The sequence below is a fragment of the Trachymyrmex cornetzi genome, unplaced genomic scaffold (genome assembly GCF_001594075.2).
Source record: "Trachymyrmex cornetzi isolate Tcor2-1 unplaced genomic scaffold, Tcor1.1 scaffold1904, whole genome shotgun sequence".
Classification (NCBI taxonomy): Eukaryota; Metazoa; Arthropoda; class Insecta; order Hymenoptera; family Formicidae; genus Trachymyrmex; species Trachymyrmex cornetzi.
This window is the reverse complement of record NW_017296533.1, coordinates 13,825-30,372: the sequence shown is the minus strand read 5'-3', so window position 1 is coordinate 30,372 and position 16,548 is coordinate 13,825. Positions and strand designations below refer to the sequence as shown.

Sequence of the window (16,548 nt, the reverse complement as noted above, 5' to 3'; positions counted from 1 at the left end):
TCCGTGATTTCCTGCGAAACAAAGCAAAAACGAGCATATGTCTATAGGGCTTTTTTTCTTAGTTTTTAACTCCTCTACACGCTCCCGAAGTTTTGCCATTTAATTTGGAAACACCCTGTATATCATAAAAAAATAATAAACTATATTATAAAAATTAAAACGTTTTTACTTATTCTGTAGAATTGTTATTTTTTTAATATGTTTTTTTTTGTTCTTTAAAGTTTCGGTTGATAAACTTTAATGTATAAAATATACTGTTATATCTTGTGTAGGAGCGGTGAAAGGTTGTTGTTCACGATAATTACTAAGAGTGTATATAACTATTAAATAATACCACTTTATTAGGCTTACAAAAATATGTGTAGTCCCACTCGCGACTCGTGGTTTGCTTCCACAACCGAACAGCGTAAGAATCCAGCCCGAGTGCAGTCGTCTTGCACTCTCTATATACGTACGTCGCGGAGGAGGGGGGAAAACGGAAACGAAGGCGAAAACAATATGGAAGAAAGAAAGAAGTCGTTCCGCTTCCCGAAAGATGTCGCTTCCTAAGCAAGGCGCGCAATATATATAATCTTATGACAACACCTCCCTTCCTTTTAAGAGGAAGTACCCATGGAGGGAAGGGACAAAACAAAATTTGAAACAACTTCTAAGTTAACATGTTTAGTATGTATGGTAATCTCCGTATCTCTGTGGAGGTGCTCTTGATCTTTGAGATCTACGTAGTTGCGGTGAGTTAACGGGTCTCTCTATTTCCTGCTGTCTTTCCAGTACCTCTCTATACTGTTCTTCTGAATTATAGTTCGCGTATTTATCATTTTCGTCATTACAACTAATGCGTGTTGGGGTGTGTTCTCCAATCAGTCGCATTTGGTTGACGTGACGTTTCCAAATTCGATCATCATCCATTTGTATTAAATAGTGTAATTTCCCTAAACGCTTCTTTATTCTACCGAAAATCCATTTATCTCCTAAACGATAGTTTCGGCAACTCACTCTCTCTCCCTCATTAAATTGTCTGTACTTCTCATTTTGATCTCTTTGTGATGTGATTTCACTTGTAGGTTTCATTATATCTAATGAGCATCTTACTTTTCTATTGAACATAAGTTCCGCAGGTGAAATTTCTGTTGTACAATGAGGTGTGATACGATATTGCATAAGAATGCGCTGTAATGCTATGTTTAGATCTAGTTTTTGTGTGTCGATGCTTCGGAGAGACTTCTTCAAGGTTTGTATAAAACGTTCAGCTTGCCCATTTGTAGGGTTGTATGGTGCAGTCAATTTATGTTTAATGTCGTTTTGTTGTAAAAATTTTTGGAATTCTGTTGATACGAAAGTACGGCCATTGTCTGATACCAGTTGCACTGGGAGCCCAAACCTTGAAAAAATCTCCCAACATTTTTTTATTGTAGTTTCGGTAGTGATGTTATTTACAATATGTACTTCAGGCCACTTGGTGTAAGCATCGACTAGTATTAAGAAATTATGGCCCTTAAAGGGGCCCGCAAAATCAATATGTATACGCTCAAATGGAAAAGTTGCTGGTTCCCATATATGTTTAATCTTTGGAGGGTTGTTTTTATTTGCATTACATTCCGCGCAGTTTCTTGTAATTTGCTCTATATCGGTGTCTATGCCGGACCACCAAACATGACCACGGGCTAACATTTTCATTTTTGTGGTACCGAAATGCACACTGTAATTCTTGTAATATTCTTTTTTGTAATACTTTAGGTATTATTACTCGGTGTCCGCGTAAAATTACCCCTTGTTGTAAGCTGTACTCTAGTTCATTATTGCATGTTTTACTTTCTTTATCAATTTTTTTACTGCTTTGTAATGCTTCTAGTATTTTGCGTAAATGTGTATCTTGTTTAATAGCTGTAACTAATTCTGTAAATGTAACTGGTAGGGATTGAATCGTATCGATTTGAAATGCATCGACTACATCGTACTCGCATCTTTCTAGTTTTGCGATTGGTAATCGAGACAGACAATCTGCATTGCTATGTAATTTTGTATTCTTATATTTAATTGTATAATTGAAACTACGTAGAAACAATGCATAGTGTTGCATACGCATTGCACTATATACCGGTAAACTTTTTGATTGGGCGAAAATGTGAACTAACGGTCTGTGGTCAGTGTAAAGTATAAATTTGTTTCCGTACAGATATTGGTGAAATTTTTTTATTCCAAAAATTATACTGTAGGCCTCTTTATCGATTTGAGCGTATTTTTTTTGTGTATCAGTTAATGTACATGACGCGTATTGTATCGCTTTTTCCGTTCCGTCAGGGTATCTGTGCGATAAAACAGCCCATACACCGTAAGAACTGGCATCAGTAGCTAAAATTAGTGGTAATTTTGGATCATAGTAAGCTAATACCTCATTACTTTGAAAAGCTTCTTTTGCCTTTTTAAAAGCAATATCACATTCTCGAGTCCAACAAAAAGGAGTTTCTTTCCGTAATAATTTATTCAATGGATACAGAATTGTACTGAAGTTTTTAATAAAACGGCTGTAATAAGTCACGAACCCTATAAATGCTTTGACTTCGGTCACGTTTTTTGGAATTGGCATAAGTTCTATTGCTTCTATTTTCTTTTTATCTTTGTGTATTCCCTGCCGGTCTACTATGTATCCGCAATATTCTCTCTTATCCACAAAAAATTCACTTTTCTTTAGATTAACTTTTATATTATACTCATGCAATCGTTGAAAAACTAGTTCTAATCTGTGTAAATGTTCCGCATCATTTGTACCTGTCACTTTAATATCATCCAAAAAGACTGTAACTCCTGGAATATCTTTTAAAATGTTCTCAATTTCTCGTTGCCAGATCGCCGGTGCAAAGGCTATTCCGTACATCAGTCTCGTAGGTCTATATAATCCTCGATGGGTGTTTAACGTAAGATACTCTTGATCTTCCTCCCTAACCTCTAACTGTAAATATGCCTGTTTTAAGTCGATTTTTGAAAAAGATGTTCCACCTGCCATTTTAGCAAAAAGTTCATCAATTGTAGGTAAAGGGTGGTCATCAACTATTAAGTTAGGGTTGAGTGTAACGCTATAGTCTCCGCATATTCTTATTTTTCCTTCCTTTTTTAGGACTGGTACTATGGGTGTAGCCCATTCAGAAGTATCAACTTTTACCAGAATTCCTGCGTTTTCTAAATTTTTTATTTCCTTTTCTACCAAAGGCAACAATTTAAAAGGAACTGTACGGTGTTTGAGAAAAGTAGGTTGTGTATCATTCTTTAACGTTAATCTAGCTTTCTTATCTTTAATAGAATCAAGGTTTACTTCAAAAATTTTTTTATATTTTTGTAAGATATTGTCTAATTGTTGTTTCGTATCTATCGTTAGTAATTCTTCTGAATGGGTACTTAATGACAATTCTTTTAGAGCTGTATGATGTAAAAGTTGGTGTAGCCATTCACGACCTAATAAAAGTTTTCTATTTACTTTACATTTATAAGGTAAATATTCAATTTACGTCGTACATTTTCATATTTAACATTTACTGTAATAAAACCTACCGTTTGCAACGTGTTTTTACAAAAAGTAATTAATTGTAAACTAGTTGGATGTATGGTCGAATTTGGGAACAATTTGAGCATTTGAGCTTTATTTGCAATAATCACGGCAGCTCCACTATCTATTTCGAAATCTATTTCTTTATCATTTACCTGTAGTCGCGTAACGAATTTATCTCTTTGTTCACCTTGTTCCAACTGTGAGATCATAACCTTATCCTGCCATGTTGTACTGAGGATTTCCTCTAATTGATGGGTTTGACTTTTATTTTTGAAACACACTGATTGGAGATGCCCTTTATTTCCGCAAGCTCTGCATTTAATTTCGCGACTTAATGTGCACTGTGAAGCTAAATGTCCTTTACCGCATCTGTAACAATGAATATTTTTATTGTAATGTGTATCACGCAATGTATTATTTTTAGCAGTTTTTGGTGTGAATCGGTGTTCGGTTTCTTTTTCTGGCAGACATCTCGTCTTTGGTCTCGAGGTTGGAATCTTCTTTGAATCTGCGACCTGTACTAGTGCTGTACTCGGACCTTGTAATTGGTCTGTATCCTTCGCCGACATCTCCATACTCGTTGCAAGCTGCACCGCCTTGTCGAAGGTTAAGTCTTTGGATTCCAAGAGTCTTGATTGAATTCTCGTGCTTTTTATGCCAAATACGAATTGATTCCTTAACGCTGTTTTAAGGTACGCCCCGAAATTGCAGTTGATGCTTAACTTTTATAATGCTGCTATGTATTGTAATATAGTTTCGTTTTCCAATTGACGACGTTGTTGGAAACGAAAATTTTCCGCAATTTCCAGAGGGGTTGGAGCGTAAAATTCTTGTAATTTAGCCACTACCTCGTTGTATTCTTTTTCGTATGGATCCTCTGGTGCGCACTTGTTGCAAATCACATCGAAAGCGGTTGGTCCAATATAATGTAATAAGTAGGATACCTTATTTTCAGCAGGTACCTTGAAGAGTTTGAAAGCACCTTCGAGTCGACTTAACCAGCGTGGCCAACTCGTCGTGGTATCAAACGGCTCGATGTGAAACGTGGCTTGTACACGTGCCTCCGCCATATTCTTTGTAGTGTAGTGATACTTTTCTCAGTGATAATTCTTTATCCTCGTCGCCACTGTTATGTCTTGTGTAGGAGCGGTGAAAGGTTGTTCACGATAACTACTAAGAGTGTATATGACTATTAAATAATACCACTTTATTAGGCTTACAAAAATATGTGTAGTCCCACTCGCGACTCGTGGTTTGCTTCCACAACCGAACAGTGTAAGAATCCAGCCCGAGTGCAGTCGTCTTGCACTCTCTATATACGTCGCGGAGGAGGGGGGAAAACGGAAACGAAGGCGAAAACAATATGGAAGAAAGAAAGAAGTCGTTCCGCTTCCCGAAGGATGTCGCTTCCTAAGCAAGGCGCGCAATATATATAATCTTATGACAACATATACGAGTCCTAATATACAGTTTAATTAAATAATTTCTTGGGAAATTAGAACATAGATGAGAAAATCCAATTTTTGAAAGAATGGTTATAAAATTTTGTACTACATTAGGTTGCTTAATAATAAAAAAATTTTCAAAAAATTTATCATGCAGCTCTTTAATATACTGTACGAATAGAAAATTTGGAATATGCAAACTGCCAAATGTACTGTCTGTATCATATGCTCTGAAGTAGCTATATAATTTTGAAGTGTCTAAATTATTATTTTTTTGTAAAAGTAGTTCACAGGTTTCACATGTATGCTTTATAAGACAACGTTTTAATAAGTATCCACAAATATATGTAAATGCATTTTCTTCAGTCATTGGCATATCGTGATATTCATAATTATCTACATTAACAGAAGTAGTGTTATATGTAGCTGTCCGAATTTCTAACATATCAGTTTTTTCAAAGTTTGCACATTGAATTAACATGTTATCTATATCTATTTCGCAGTTTCCTGTCTTAACTTGAGTGTAATTAATACAAAATAATTTTTTAAATGACTAGTAAAATTGTATTGGAGTAGGATTAAAAGCGTTACCATTTTGAGTACACACAACGCCAAAAAAATTTTCTAATGCGTCCTGATTTAATCGTCTTGTAAACAAAAATTGTATAGGAGTCGAAGATTGTTGTAACTCTTCCCACAACTGAAGCAATGATTTAATGGTAATAATCCAACATTTGATTGATGTTATTGAATGCGTGATATCTTTTCCAGTTTTAGTTATTACTTTTATTCGTTGAAGGAAAGATAAAGTATCATTTAGAAAAAGATTCTGTTCATTTGAATTGGTAAACGCTTTTTTGTTGGGATTACTATTAAATGCATAGAAGCATTTAAAATATCGAACAATTTATTAAAACGTTCTATAAATTCTGCTGTAAATGAAGCTTTGGCAGGTAATAAGCCTAAACTTATGTATGTGTTTAAAGCAGCTGAAGTAGTAGCGCTTAAAATCTGAGCAGCAAATTTTACTTTCATTTTCTGAAAATTGTTAGGATTGACATGTGCATCTGTTAATTTAGGTACAAGACGACATTGCTTATTTTTGTCATCATTATACAGATCATTTATATATTGCCACGATGTAACTTTGTTATCATCTACATAATTGTGTCTCAGTAAATTGTTCCTTGTTGCTTTTAATAAGTGTGGCACATGAAACATATAAAATATTTTTTGATTATTATATTCGAAATATTGTTTTTCAATACTGATATGCAATAATTCAGACAACTTTACAAAATTAGAACCCATATCTGAAGTAACACATAAAACTTTCAAGCCAATATTTCTTAAATCTGTTATAGCTTCATGCAAAATGTTTAATAAATGAGAACTATGAATAGTAGAATTAGAAAAGAAGTATGCTATTGGTTGTTTCCAAGATTGGCATATGCCTCTGACTAACATCACAGCCACACTACATGCAGGTAAACATTGTTCAGTATACATATTATCTAACCCCAAATCTTCAAAACTTATAACTCGATCCCGTGTTGAATTATAAAACAAATGTGCTTTTAAAGACATTTCATCTAAACATAAAACGCAATATTTATCAATTTCTTTTAATGTCTCAGTTTCAATTTTTAATAAATGAAATGCTACCTTTTGAATACCTGGCGTTAGATAAAAAGAACTTATAAATCGTTTTAATGTCGCAGGATTAGGCAAGCAAAATAATTTTGAACTCGTTATCTCTCGATAAGCTTTAGGGCTGGAAAAGTATAAAGCCAAACAGTATTGTTTAAAATCAGAACTATACCTTCTGCTTTTACATTTTAGTTTAAAAAGACGTGCCTGTACTTTTAAAAAATTTGCTGTTGCTAGTGGAAAAAATGTATCTACTGCTTTGTCAAGTAAATCTATATTTATTTCTTTTGCATTATCCTCTGTTTTCTTCAATAAGATTTCCAATTTTTTAATTTTTCCTTCAGCCTGTCTCAATTTTTTTCAAAGTACACGTTTTCTGGGTGACGTTGTTGATAATGTCAATAGTACTTGTACACCTATATCTTCTGTCCTTTTTTCTAAATATTGATATAATTTATATATTTTACAGTAATATTTTATAAATATCAACACTTATTTGTATGAATATAAAACGTTTATACAATATATATATATATATATATTGTATAAACGTCTTATATTTATACAAATGTATATATATATAAATACCTGAAGAATTATCTTTTTCCTTATTTAACAATTCCTCTTCTGAAGAACATATATTTGTATTTGAACTTGATGCTTCCATATGTATTGTATCATCCAGGTCTATAATTTTGAATAATTCTTATTTAAAAAATATACAATATTATTGCTGTATAATGTTTACGTTAAGATTATACTGTCAAATATAGAAAATATATAAGTGATTACCAAGAAGTTATTGTTATTTTTATTAAATGTCGCAAAATGTGTGAAACAAAAGTAAATCTAAATTGCAAATTCATTACTACTATTAATAACTTTTTAATTAACCTAATATACAATATATATATATATATATACATATTATGTATGTATATATTGTATTTACCAATATGATTTTCAGCAGAAAACGGAACAGCATGTGGTTGTAATCGTGTCTTTTCATAATTTAGAAACATTGTATCAGTAAAATGTTTCTTGCATACTTTGTAACTAGTATGTAAAGTAACAGGATTCTTGGCATATAATACTTTTCTGTTACATGCTGCTATCCATAATTTGCATCTGTTAAATATATCATATATCCCATTGTACAATAAACATAAATAATTAATGTATACACAAATAATTAATGTCAATTTATAATAGAGTATGAATACATACTTTTCTGAATCTTTCGGAAATCGGAATAAAGTTTCCTTTAATCCTATTTTTCCACTGCTAACACTACAACAATTTTTGAGTGCACATCTATATCCACTTCTGTTGCTCATTTTTATTTTATATTAGAAATATTTTTTAAGTGAATTTTATTCTTATTACCCAAACACAAGATTTCAGCTCTAACCAAGAATCAAACACGTACATTAAAGTCGTTACTGCGATTAGGTTACGTCAGTGCCGCCATATTAATAACTGTGCGAGTCGCCATATTCATTTACTAACTTCTTGGGAGAGTGTACCTACTGTTCTTACTTATACTGTGACGCGGGTACAGGATCACTGCCATTCGTATGTACTTGACCGGACAAAACCTCCGGTTGTAAAAATTATTATTTTAAATCGTTTGTATTTCGTATGAAGAGTTTTGAAGTGCAAATAAAAAGGTTTGTGAGTCATTGTATTAATTACAATTAATCATTCTTTTTTGGACCATGTACTTGACCGAAATAATTAACCGGATTTAAATTCAACAAAGTTTAAACATGGAATCGTTTGTATTTCATATGAAGAATTATGAAGTACCATTAAAAACGTTTGTGAGTCATCCAGACATTTTTAATTAAATATTAAAATATCATGTATTTGACCGAATTATAGGCGCTACGGTCACGGAAATTCCGTATAGGAGTCTCTCCGATAAGTAGTCTCTCTAGTATTTTGATATTCCATGACTGTATTATGAAATTGCTTGCACTATGTTTTGATTGTAAATTATTTAAAGGTGTGCGTATACGGTGGTGCAATGCACAAATAGACAACTGTGACAAAAGGTGTGCAAATTGTAATTGCAACTCCGGAAGATTAAACGATTTGGTTCAAGCAAAATCCGAGTTAGTTGCTCGGAAGTTTTTGGTACCAAAATGTTCCATGTAACATATACTATCAAAATATACCCATTTCCAATTTTGTTGCTAACTTTAACACATGCAAAATAATTAGTTTATCAGAGTCGGCGCCCGCGCCGTGCAATTTATTCACTCAAAAATTGTTTAAAGAATTTGTTGCTCGCAAGTTTTTGGTACCAAAATGTTCCTTGTAACATATACTATCGAAATATACCCATTTCCGATTTTGTTGCTAACTATAACACATGAAAAATAATTAGTTTATCAGTATCGATGTCCGAGCCGAGCAGTTTATTCACTCAAACATTGTTTAAAGAATTTGTTGCTCGTAAGTTTTTGGTACCAAAATGTTCCTTGTAACGTATACTATCGAAATATATCCATTTTCGATTTTGTTGCTAACTATAACACATGAAAAATAATTAGTTTATTAACATCGGTGTCCGAGCTCGAGCTCGGTTACGAACTCTATTTCGATAGTATATGTTACAAGGAACATTTTGGTACCAAAAACTTCCGAGCAACAAATTCTTTAAACAATGTTTGAGTGAATAAGGTGCTCGGCGCGGATGCTAATCAACTAATTATTTTTCATGTGTTATAGTTAGCAACAAAATCGGAAATAAGTATATTTCGATAGTATACGTTACAAGGAACATTTTAGTACCAAAATCTTACGAGCAACAAATTCTTTAAACAATGTTTGAGTGAATAAACTGCTCGGCTCGGGCGTCGATACTGATAAACTAATTATTTTTCATGTGTTATAGTTAGCAACAAAATCGGAAATGGGTATATTTCGATAGTATATGTTACAAGGAACATTTTGGTACCAAAAACTTGCGAGCAACAAATTCTTTAAACAATTTTTGCGTGTTGCAATTTTCTTGATGATAAAATGAGCGTAGCCCGTTAAGTTATGGAAAACTATGGGTATGCAACGCGAATCCTTATAATTTAGATTGCAATTTGAGTGCGCGGGGCCTCTGTATCACCCGGTTAAATGGCAGTGATCGCGTACCCACGTATCGTGTATCTGGTGTAAACGGTTTCTCGCACACGTGACAATGCGAGGCGCTGTTAAATTTTTTCCAGTCGCGCGTAAAATCCGCCATTAAAGAAATTAGACTGTAGATTAAAGAAAATAGACTGTACACTATGCGTCAAATTTTTCCATTCTTCCGCGAATCACGCTATGCAGTCTTTGTCGCTGCGAAATCGATATCCCGACAGTGAGCTGTCGTAGGAGCAGTGCACGTAATACCCGATACTGAAGACGTTGTAATGTTGGTACTTGTGCGTAGCGAATTGTGAATCACTATCCGTTTTTTTTAAAGCACACTCAAGATTGGCATAGACTGTGAACGGAATGCGCTCTTTCCGGCAGTGGTTGCGAAAGCTCAACCACTTGTCGTCCTCGGTAGTCTGATATTGTTCAATCATTAATTTTTTCACAGTCCTGTGTATCTCCAATTTTGCGCTCGAGTTAAAGTAGTGGAGGCATCTGGAAGCAATTATTATTGTTATTAGTATTAGTATTATCATCGTCATCATCATCATTATTAATATTATATTATTATTATTAAACAAATTAAAAGTATGACTAAATTAGGCTAGTGAGAGTCTAGCAACGGTGAACGGCGCAATGATAGGTGAAAACCATACTCAGATGTTAACTTAAAGTCTTCTGTATTTGGACGTTTCGACTCTCTTTGGAGTCATCCTCAGCAATAAAGTTACAATATGCTTGACTTACATGTCCTCGATGATTAAGTCACTCGCAAATTGGCAAATTTGCAATTATATTACACCGATATTAAAAAATTTTTTGTCATCTCACGTTCAAAACAATGTGATCAGTAGAAGATTGAATCAACTTGTACGTGTCACAAAAGAATTTTTTAGCAATAATCCAGATATAATTTTCACTAAAGCTGACAAGGGAAATATCACTGCGGCTTTAAATAAGAACATGTATATTTTGAAAGTGCATTACAGAAATGCTCCAAGATTTGGATACTTACAGTAAAGTCATCAAAAATCCTATTAACAATCTCACGAAAGAAGTCCACAAATTATTAATACGTTGGAAAAAGAATAACTATATTTCGGATGGTACTTACAAAAAAATGTCTTGTAGTAAAGGCACGTTATCTCGTGCTTATGCACTTCCTAAAGTACATAAAAAGAATTGTTCTTTCAGAATCATTATTTCGTCAATTGATAGTCCTCTACATCCTTTGGCTTCATTTTTACATAACATAATCTCTGCAAAGTCCCCCAAACCTCTCAGTAGAATTGAAAATAGTTTTCAATTGGCACAAGAATTAAAAGGAAGACAATTGGGAACTGAGTACACATTAATTTCTCTGGACGTCATTTCGTTGTTCACTAACACACCCTTAGACTTAGCGATTGAGAGTGTGACAAATAGATGGAATTATATTAAAAAATCAACAAATATTCCAGAAAAGGAATTTTTTGCAGCATTAAAATTGATACTAAATTCGACTTATTTCACTTTTAATTGTGAAATATACAAACAAAAATTTGGCACTCCGATGGGATCACCTTTGTCTCCCATTATAGTTGATCTAGTCATGCAGGATTTAGAGACCAAAGCAATAGCTTCATTAGGTTTTACATTGCTCTTTTACTACAGATATGTTGACGATATCGTGATGGCGGTTCCATCTGATATGATTGAATGTACGTTGACAACGTTTAATTCTTTACATTCAAGATTACAATTTACCTTGGAAATAGTAGGCAATAGTATTAATTTTTTAGATTTGACCATCATTATCAACAATGGCATGATAGAATTAGATTGGTACCACAAGCCAACTTTCTCCGGACGTTACTTGACTTATTTTTCTGCACATCCAACTTCTCAAAAGAAGGGTGTTATCATGGGTATGTTAAATAGAGCAATGTTACTCTCGGACCCTAAATTTTATTATAAAAATATTAAGTTTATAATAAATACACTACTCAATAACGACTGCAGAATTTGTTTTTAACACGATCAATGAACGCCTAAAAAGATTTTGGTTTAACAAAAAAGTATCTAATAATAAGACTTCAAATAACGACACGGATCGTGTATCTTGGTTTGTTTTACCATATATTGATTCCATATCGGAAAAATTTTCGTCAATTTGTAAGGATTCGGACATGAAATTAGCGTTTGTTAATGATAATAAGTTAAATAAATTCATTAAAGTACATAAGGATGTTCTCCCCAAATTTGACAAAAAGAATGTGGTCTATAAACTTTTTTGTAAAGACTGTGATGCGACGTATGTGGCACAAACATACAGAAAATTGTCTACTAGAATATCGGAACATCGGACACATATAAATTGGAATACTAACAGCCACTCTGTGATTACTGACCATCGTATTGAATTTTCGCATGATTTCGATTGGGAGAATGTCAGAATTTTGGATAAGAACTTTTTGAAAAAAAAACTGATTTCGGAAATGGCATTTATACAAATGTAAAATAATGGCCTTAATTTACGTTCAGATACGGAAGGATTGCATTACACTTGTGCAGAAATGTTAGAAAGTTTCTTCTAATTTAATTGTGGATGTGTTAATTTAAATTATTCATGTTTTATTTGTTGACGAAAAAGTTTTATGTTAATTTAAGTTATTCAAATTTTATTCATTCGACGAAAATGTATTAGTTTTAAGAAATAATCGTTTATATAGTTGTTATATATATTTATTAATATGGTACTGTTCTGATCGTTAATTTAATTTTTACGATTCTAATTTTTTACATAAAAAAATTTTTGCGATTTTGATTGGCGAATGGAATAATGTACATGCGATTTCATCTTGAAGTTTATAAGCTTGCCTTTTTGTTTTCGTACATGTTGATCTCTTACATCGAGAACAACTCAATTCCGAGTGACATATCAATGTATACTGACAGTTGAAGATGTCGATATCATTCAAATTTATTATATTTAATTGTGATGTCTTGTGATTATTATATGGCTTCGCGACACACTTCATGTCCTATGGTGGTAAGTCATTTAATGTTGTGAACTCAGGCATTATCTAATGAGAAAATTGTGTAATTGTTAGATTAACAACGCTGCATCTTTGCCAATTTGCGAGTGACTTAATCATGGAGGACATGTAAGTCAAGTATTGTAACTTTATTGCTGAGGATCACTCCAAAGAGAGTCGAAACGTCCAAATACAGAAGACTTTAAGTTAACATCTGAGTATGGTTTTCACTATCATTGCGCCGTTCACCGTGGCTAGACTCTCACTAGCCTAATTTACTCATACTTTTAATTTGTTTGAAAATTGACAGTCCGAATATAATTATTACTTATTGATTATTATTATTATTACGTTCCTATCGCAGAAATATATCCTGTTATAATATCTATTGATTTGTGAGCTGACTAATCGAGATAGATTCTTAATCAGCGCAATGTCCCGCGTTGTCATCCTCCACGTACAGCAGGTTTACGTGCTTGCTCCTTTTTCGTTCGACGAATCGTATCTGCACATTGCCCTTCTCATCGGTGTAGACGTTGATGGAAATGTCATTCAGAGCTTCAAATTTTCTGATTTGACTCAACGTCACTGGAAATTTGATGCCCGCGAGATTCAGTACCGATGAGTAGTGTGGATATGATGATGTTCGATGCACATTTCTTTGAGCCAAGTGTAGAGCGGCAACCATTGATCATGCGAAACACCCATTGTCCATGGATTGTACGTTGATAACCGCTTTCTTTAACATAATTTTTCGCGGGAGTTTGATATGACATCTCACTCGCATTGGATTCTGCTTGTTCGCGTGCACCGCGAAATTTAGTATACGCGATAGTGCCAAACCGCTATCGCGTTTCTGGAACTCTTCCAGCGATGCTAGGATAGGCTCGACGACGCGCGTCATGTACCACTCGCGCAAATCAGTACGCCTCAGATAATACTATACATAATGCATTGCATGAAAAATAAACGCATGTTAACTAGGCAGTTATTTGTTTCCTTCCTTATTCGCGCAGTATTGCATTACTTCGTGCGCATTATCACGTGCGAGAGCATCAACGGTACCACCGCGCTTTTATTAAGTAGATTAAGAATTATTATTAGAATATGAAAAATACTTCAAAGTATTATTGCTATAAACCATGCATGCAATATATGAATATCTTTGCGAGCAAGAAGCTGTATTCGAGATGAAGATAAAGCTTGCGTTGGAAAAAGATGTCAACGCATAGGAGCGAGAGGGAGTAGGAGATGGTAAGTATACAATGTGAGTATACATGATAAGTATAGCGCGCGATAGGGATTGCGTCCGGCGTTGGCGGCGGCGGTCCGCGCGCGATGGTGGCTTCGGACCGCGCCCGGAGTCGGCCGGAGGGACCACGCCCGGCGAATACTGACCCCACGTAACGTTATCCTATAACGCTGCGGGATAACGGTATTCCACACCTCCGCGTGACGCGGGCCCCGTAATTCCCTCCTCTCCCTGCGCAAATTTCCCATGACATCATCCTCGCACACTCTGTAATTCTCCTCCCCTCGACGTCATCCCCTCACCATGTGGCGACATTCTCTTTTTCTCAACGTCATCCCCTCACCCTGTAACACCCTCCCCTCGCTCTGTGACGTCATCCCCCTCGCCCTGTGACGTCATCCCCACTCTTTTGACATCGTCCCTCTCGCCCTGTGACGTCACCCCCACCCCTTTGCGTCATCCCCTCCCCCTGTCATGTCACCCCCTCCCCCTGTGACGGTACCCCACCCTCCCCCTGTGACGTCGTCCTCCCCACCCCTCACCTCCATCGGAGCCCTTGAATTAGAATCGGTATAGCTACCCTACTTGTAAGATCATTTTTCTCTACGATTTCCACCTGAATGTAATTGTTCTTCCGATCGTCTTAATTGACGTTCAGATGAAACTCTTCTAAATTTATTTTGCATTGATTTTAGTGGACGATTTCTTTTGTTTTCATTTTTTTCATTAACGTCCCAATTCCGCCAATACTCAATAGCTTGTCTTTTATAAGATTTGTCAAAGTCTGTGTCATCATTTGAACATTCAGGATGAGAATTTAAATTATCTTCACTCCATGCTTCTTCACCATCTACAATTATTTCAGAATTATGTGGTTTATAAAGTTCTTGATAATTGAGATAGGTTTCTTCTGTTACATCCAACCTATTATAGTGAAAAATGCTATCCAGCAATCATTTTTGTATGTTTTCTTTTAATTCTATTTCTGCTTCAGTTACTGGTATTTCTGTTAGATACATTGAACTTATAGATGCTAATAAAAGTCTAACAGCATTAAGCGGATTGATAATCATTTCCAAAAATTAAACTTGGCTTTGAATCGTAATATAAAAACAATTTAACAAATTGCACAGATATGATTATGACAAAAATACTACATTGACTGAACGTAAAACTGCTACGTCAATATTCTTATACTGTCCATGTATATTTATCTTGTATGTACTCGTAACTTTATATCATATCTTACGTTATCATTTATTTTGAACACGATGTATCTTATAATCGAAAGTGCATTGAATTGTAGGAAAATGTCACGTTTGAAGAATTTATGATATGTAATGAAATAAGATATAACTTTCTAAAAGTCACATATCTCGTATCAGAATCGTGACATATTTTTGAAGAGTATGTCACGATTCTGATACGGGATACGTGACTCTTAAAAAAAGTGAAGAAATCGTGACATATTTTTGAAAAATATGTCACGATTCTGAAACGAGATACGTGACTTTTTAAAAAAATGAATGAAATCCTGACATATTTTATCTCATTACATATCAAAAATTCTTCAGCTGTGACGTGTTCCAACCATTTAATGTAATTTTAAATGCAAAAGGTTTTTTAAATTTATTTTTTAGAGATTTAATCTTATACAATAACTTTATTATAAAAGAATGGATTTGGAATAAAATTGTTTTTAATTTTTATTCAAGAAAGATTAGATGTCAAATAAATCAGAACAAGGTTAATAAATAAATATATATATATATTAAGTATATATATATATATATATTAAGTTTACAACTTTGCTTCTGCCGTTTTTTTCCGGAATTCGAGGCTTTATTGTAAAAAACTGGTTATACGTTTATGATTCATAGTATTGTCCATCGCTGGCCACTATTTTCTCCCATCTTTCGGGCAGCGTACGAATCCCGCGTCGAAAAAACTGGTTATTTTTTGAGGCGATCTACGAATCCACAATTTTTTACTTCTCCATAAGACCGGAAGTGCTGGTCAGCCAGGCCGTATGCCATTGATCAAAACAAGTGATAGTTAGAGGGAGCAACGTCTGGAGAATACGGCGGGTAGGACTTCCCATTTCAACGTTTCCAAGTATGTCTTGACCACTTTCGCAACATGGGGTCGAGCATTGTCATGCTGCAAAATCACTTTATCGTGTCTCTCGTTGTATTGCAGCCGTTTGTCTTTCAATGCTCGGCTCAAACGCATCAATTGCGTTCGATACCGATCGTCTGTGATTGTTTCAGTCGGTTTAACAGCTCATAATACACTACGCCGAGCTGGTCCCACCAAATACAGAGCAAATAATAGCGGCCTCACCATAAGTATTTGAGAGCATTCGATGAACCTCAGCCGCAAATTTCTTCATATTGAAGAAGAAAATTAAAACCTCCCGCAAATGACGAGAATTTGGCTCGTAAACTAACATTTTCAATCGAGAATAACTTTATGATGCAGACACAAATCGACTAATGT

General features: G+C 34.5%; 1 protein-coding gene across 1 annotated transcript in view; it reads left to right on the top strand.

The window, feature by feature from the left end:
• Positions 1–16,548, top strand: part of LOC108759514 (probable ascorbate-specific transmembrane electron transporter 1) — a 47,296-nt gene that overhangs the window by 29,428 nt on the left and 1,320 nt on the right. The window lies entirely within an intron of this gene.